The 6,745-nt window shown below is 35.6% G+C and overlaps 1 long non-coding RNA gene across 1 annotated transcript; it reads right to left on the minus strand.

Annotated features, from left to right (window-relative positions):
* Positions 1-1,040: 1,040 nt before the first annotated feature.
* On the minus strand, positions 1,041-4,559 carry LOC141298857 (uncharacterized). Its single transcript, XR_012341664.1, has 4 exons — positions 4,452-4,559; positions 3,919-4,017; positions 2,946-2,975; positions 1,041-1,177 (listed from the first exon to the last, which is right to left on the minus strand). It is a non-coding gene; the product is annotated as an uncharacterized lncRNA (long non-coding RNA).
* Between the last annotated feature and the right edge of the window lie 2,186 nt (positions 4,560-6,745).

Raw genomic sequence — 6,745 nt, forward strand, 5'->3', positions numbered from 1 at the left:
CCTCGATGTCAACCAGTCGTCCTGTCCCTGCAGCTGAAAAACACCCCCACAGCATGATGCTGCCACCCCCTGTCATGATCGGGGCTGTGGGGTTTCCCTCAGCCTCCTGAGGTCGCTATTCACACTGCACTTCTAATAGCATTCACCTGTCCTTGTCGTTAACACTGATTCACTCACAGCTGTTCACCATTTGGACTTTTGTATAAGAACTCTCATTTCTCACTCCTGCTTCATGTCTGCATTGTCTCGTCTCCTGTGTGTTTCTGATCTTGGCTTTTGATTTTGTTATTTAGTCTTCTGTTTGTGCCGTGTTGGCCTTTGGTTTTGTTTATTTTGTTATTATCATTAAAGAAATACTTACCTGCATTTGGACCCAGACCTCCCTTGTTTTACGTGACACCCCCATGCTTCACTGTTGGGACTCTATTGGACAGGTGATGAGCAGTGCCTGGTTTTCTCCACACATACTGTTTAGAATTAAAGCCAAAAAGTTCTATCTTGGTCTCATCAGACCAGAGAATCTTATTTCTCACCATCTTGGAGTCCTTCAGGTTTTTTTCATGTGTCTTGCACTGAGGAGAGGCTTCCATCGGACATGCACTGTGAGCTGTAAGGTCTTATATAGACAGGTGTGTGGCTTTCCTAATCAAGTCCAATCAGTATAATCAAACACAGCTGGACTCAAATGAAGATGTAGAACCATCTCAAGGATGATCAGAAGAAATGGACAGCACCTGAGTTAAATATATGAGTGTCACAGCAACGGGTCAGAATACTTAGGACCATGTGATATTTCAGTTTTTCTTTTTTAATAAATCTGCAAAAATGTCAACAATTCTGTGTTTTTCTGTCAATATGGGGTGCTGTGTGTACATTAATGAGGAAAAAACGATTTCAGCAAATGGCTGCAATATAACAAAGAGTGAAACATTTAAGGGGGTCTGAATACTTTCCGTACCCACTGTAAGTGTGACGTTGTTCATTTGTCTCTGTGTCAGCAACATAATATATGCAGAAACATTTCAAAAGTAACTATTCTAGAACCAAGCAGAATTAGTATCAATCAGTTTTGCATCTTTAGCATCCTTGTTTCTCACCGTATGGCATCTGGCAGAACTCGTCCACATAAAGTAATAATCGTTCCATCCCGCAATCCTTCATCGATAAAATGGTCAGTCTGTGTGGAAGGATTTCATACCAGACATTTCATAAAATGCTTGTTCATCTTCATATTTTTACCTGTTTTAATAGCTTTTGCATAAGTTCTACCAGAAAAACTCTAATGCCTTCATAACTATTAGCTCTGGCTGATCACTGCTTGAAATTTGTAATATAAACTGACTGAACTTTCCCTTTTACATTCACAATTGATGACACTGATTTCCCCTCCCAGTGGGGCAAAAAATATCCTGACTTTATCATAGTTCAGAAAATTACTGACATTATAATTTAAAAGGTTATGTGAACGATTGTGCAAATGATGTCCCTTCCACAATGCATGCTATATTATTGAGTTCTACAACAAAATAATCACACAAAAAATTATTGTGGTCCTTTACTACGTGTACTACGTTAGACTAACCAAGACTTGTCATAGTAGAGGTGGGACATTCAAGACACAAGCAAGTCTCCCAAATCTCAAATCCCAAGTTTTCAAAGAGTGAAATTTAATGAGATAATTGACAAGTTAAATGACGATTGTGCATTAGTGATGAACACCTGCTGTTAACAGAAACACAAGAACTACAACTGACTAAAGCCACAGTCTTGAATGAAATCAATTGAACACACACACACACAATGGTCACTTTATTTGGTCTCTTGACCCTTATAGTAATTTAGTAATTTGCTTTCAAGCTATTGCAGTATTGCTTCATAGAAAACATTTATGCATCGCTGAATCAAACTCTGAAGTAACTGATTAGTTTATGCTTTCTGCTTAAAGCTCATGATCAATGAACGTCATGAAGATGTTACTGAACTGCTAAAAAAATCTTTTTAGTATATAAAAAAAAATTGTATTGGTTCAGGTTTTTAGAGATGAACTCTTATCATACATTATCCTCAACAATGGGGACAACAATTATTCATACTGCAGTGTATGATGGGGTTTTTTACTATGTTGTTACCCAGCATGCATTGCAGCATGAAGTGTTTTGTTGATTGTCACCATTGTTGAGATTCACTGACTGATTCATATGCTGGTTCTTGATGTCTGTGCGTTTCAAAATAGTATGACATTGACTAAAACACTTTCTTTGCATGCTGAAATTTCACAGTGTTGATTATGCAAAATCTAAACTTAAAAAAAGGTTTTTTCATTGTAGTCTAATGATGACTATCACATCAACAGCTAATATTTAATCAATATCTCAAAATGCACTGACCTGTTCACTTAATAACGCCACATACTGCGCTAAAGAGAGAGATCTAAGACGGGAAGTCAAGGATCAAGAGTCCAACTAAAGCAAACACTGATCTTCATGATGGTAGCATCATTTTAACCAATAAAACATCAACATCTGATCCTCTGTAATTCCCAATAACAGCAGGTGTTCATCACTAATACACAATCATCATTTAATTAGACACTTTAAATTTTTTAAATTTAACTCTTTGAGGACTTGGGAGACTTGCTTGTGAATGTAAAGTCCCACCTCTGCTTCATAGACTTCATCACATAGTCGAGTTTATGCATGTAGGTGTGTTGTTTGGTTTTTGCGATATAAGTTACTTGATAATGTCATAATGTCACATGAGTTCAGCATTTGCACTAAACCTGTGCAGATTTAGCTTGCACGAACGTGTTCACCTTAAGTCTAGCAATGGGCACTAAAAAAGTCTATAGATTAAAGCCATTCAAAAAGAAATATTGAAAGAATTTATGTAGCAAAAATGTTGTCTTAGCTGTGATCTTGAGTGTTCAGAGGTTTCAGATAACTTACACAAGACACTGGAGATGCACCAGGATGGGCCTGTAAATGAAATAAATAAAATAATTTTATTACAGGAATACATGAATCAAATTAACTGTAAATGAAACTATGTGTGCCACATAACAGAGGTACTAATGACAGTGATAATACTAGAAAATATCTCCAAAGAAATAAAAATACACACACACACATATATTCCTAATATAGACAGAACAATCGACTATTCATTGAGTGTTTATCATGCATATAATTTTTTAATGGGCTTTCATTGTCCACACAATGACAGTCAATGCCCAGAGAGCAAAAGAGCAGGTAAATACCATTGAATCAATGTTAAAAACAGTTGATTTGTTAATATTAATGACATTGAATTAATACCACTTTTGCGCACACTATTAATGTAAAAAAATGTTTGTTTTAGCTGGACTATTTCATTAAGTTAATTATTTTGTCATGCTTACAATAGTTTCTTAATATAAACCCTAAATAAACCCTTATGCATTAAGTTGGAGTAGCTAAGATCTGCAGGACAGTGGCACTCCAGGACCAACGTTGTCTAGCTCTGATGTAAATGTTTCACAAATGCAAAGAATTTACCGTTAATATGTTATTTCAACAGTGCCAAAAAGATCAAGATGGACACAAAATTATATTTGATCAACTTAAAATATATATATTACATCAAATCAACATTGAAACAGTATCAAATCATTTAGGATTCAGTAAATCATGCTCTTTTTGACTGATAAAAAATAAACCTTAAATTTCAACTTTCAATGTTGTTCTGCTTTCTGGTATTTTCTTATTTATTTTTAATGCAATGGTTAAAAAGGCTTACTTGATAATAGCGGGTGCAAAAGTGATATTAATTCAATGTTCTTAACATTTACAAATCAACTCTTTTTAATGTTGATTCAATGGTTTTCACCTTCTCACTTGCCATCTGGGATGGACATTTATGTCAAAATATTACGTTACTTACTGGTTTGTAAAACAATGGTTGAGCCATTCTTCCAGTTCCTAAACTTCAGATTTCTCTTCTTCAGCCTGAATTCAAGGCATGTCCTGCATTTTTGATGGACTGTAGGGATAGTTGGAAATTGGGTTTGAGTTGCTTATTGCGATTCAACATACGTTTTCCTAAAGCAAACTGTGATTAAATATACACATTGGACAAATACAACATGTAAAATTATCTAAATGTACAATTTAAATAAAGTCATTTATTTCCGCTGTCCACTGCTTCATACGATGTAAAGTAGGCTTATTGTAAAATAGACCATTACGCAAAGCTTTTTTGCAACAAAAAGATGAATATACACCATTTAGTTTTAAATAATGTTTTTTAACAAAGACCAGCGTAAGTTTGAATAAATGAAAAGATTAACACAAGAACTTCTGTAGCTGATGTTCCTATATTGTCCGGAGCTGTTAAACTGCTGAAATTCCACGTTAGAAGAAACAGTATCTTTTTTTTTATTTCTGCATGGTTTAATGAAGAATAAATAAGCGTACCAAGTGTGGCTACTAAATGTTACCAAATATCCATTGTTGACAGACAAAGCCTCGAAATTAAGTAGCTTATTTCTTTCTTACTTTTGGTTTCGCTTTTAGACACACATTTATGGAGCTCATATTATGACAAAACTTTTTGAATTTGAATTGTACAAATTTAAATTATTGACAAGTGTCATTTCACAAAACTGAATATTATATGGTATTTAACATAGTTCTGAATTCGATTTTTTAAAACTTGAATATTGAACATTTGAAATTAAACACAACTGAATTTTCAAATCTCAGATTTTCAAATAGACATGTATTTTTAAACAGCAGATTTTTGTTCTGATTTCAAATATTCAGTTTTTAAAAATACAACCTCAAGTTTTCAAGATGAAAAAAAAAAATCGGAACATCAAATTCAGTGTTCAAAATTCAAAGCGCAGAAATTCAGATCGTACAGAAAGTAGGTCAGAGGTTATGCACAGGGAAGAGTAGATGATCTACGAAAAGTCGAACGAAGCATTTACTGTGACCGAGAGGGGTCATGTTTGGTTCACTTAGGCTAGTTTTGCCGTGGTCACAACATATTAACTCGTGGGTACGTGATAATACGCCATGGCCACAAGTTATTATCTAGTGGGAACGTCATATTAACTCGTGGGAGTATGCATGTCATGGCAACAAGATCTTTTTGTAAAGATAATGACATGCCGCGCGGCTGCTGCCTTCTCTTGTAGTGGAAGGGTTTTGTGCAGTTGAGGCGGTGTTCGCGACGCAGTCACAGTGTGGACGCTGCCGCTCACAAAAAGATTTTTTTTAAAAAATTATCTTTGGCTGCGCCTGCTGCGAAGCGCCGTGTTCGTGGAAGCGGCAGGATTTTGGGTGCAGTAGCAAAACTTGCACTTCGCCTCCGCGCCGCTCCCATTGAAAATGAACTAGACACTCGCGACTGCCGCGTCCCGTGTGAAAAGGCCTGAAGTGATTTGTGCTGTTTTGGGAAAGACATTGCTATAGTTGCAAACAACAAGATCACATTTGATTTCATTAAAAATAAACACAACAGAAATGTACTATATGTGTTCTTGTATTTATAATTCATAGTCCCATGAATAGTCTTCATGTCAGGCACATCTCTGTAATTTTTTTTTATTTTTTATTGATCATACTAGGAGAATTCCATTACATGAACTTCGTTTTCAACACTACCGACAAATGTTCTATTTGTTGTTAAAAATCTGGTTAAAGGACATAACATATTTTTATCTCTGGCGGCGCCTGACGCAAAGAGACGTAAGTGGCAGTATTTTAGCTGCAGGAGCACTGCTTGCCTGTTAACGGATCGGTTCTTTATATTTCATATTTGTATATTATTATTATTAAACAGTAGGCTAATACAATAGGCCTAATTTTATAATAATTATATTAACTGGTTAGGGCTATATATGGGCTATATTTATTGTTTTATATGCTTATTTCCCTTTCAGTTCGTGTAGTGCTTTAATTAACTCTCTGTATAATTATGCTAGTATTATTAATATGCTAAAATATTTTGCAAATACTGTAAACGCCTGACAATTATGCCAATTAAGTTTTTACTTTATTAATGTATTTACCCCAGTTTGTGACGGTAAATGAGTATGTTTTGTTCATTGTGTTTCAAATGAAACTGCGTGAATGATTTATTCCTTAACTATAAAAATGTAATAGTTTATCAATAAGCCGAAATGAAAGATGTTATATTCACCCTTTAATCTGCACTTCCAGTAAAAATTCCTCGTCGGCAAAACTTTCAGAACCTGAAGTCAAGAGATCTCAAGTATGATACAAAGCTATAGACAACTAACACAACCTTTTATAGCCCGCATACTAATAACAGCCTAGATATGTATGTAGTCTAATTTGTTGGGGAGTCGCTCTCCAAACATCGGGTATTAAAATTGCCTTTGAATACGCGTGCGCGTTTTGCATTCAGTTTCGTTTTACGCAAAGCCGTGTAACTATGTATACACTGCCATCTTGTGGCCACGACATATTATCACGCTCCCACGAGTTAATATGATGTTCCCACGAAATAATAACTTGTGGCCACGGCGTATTATCACGTACCCACGAGTTAATATGATGTTCGAACGAAATAATAACTTGTGGACACGGCGTATTATCACGTACCCACGAGTTAATATGTTGTGACCACGGCAAAACTAGCCTAAGTGAACCAAACATGCCCCCTCTCGGTCACAGTAAATGCTTCGTTCGACTTTTCGTAGATCTTCCCTGTGTATAACCTCTGACCTACTTTCTGTACG

Source organism: Garra rufa, chromosome 23 (assembly GCF_049309525.1).
Source record: "Garra rufa chromosome 23, GarRuf1.0, whole genome shotgun sequence".
Taxonomy (NCBI): Eukaryota; Metazoa; Chordata; class Actinopteri; order Cypriniformes; family Cyprinidae; genus Garra; species Garra rufa.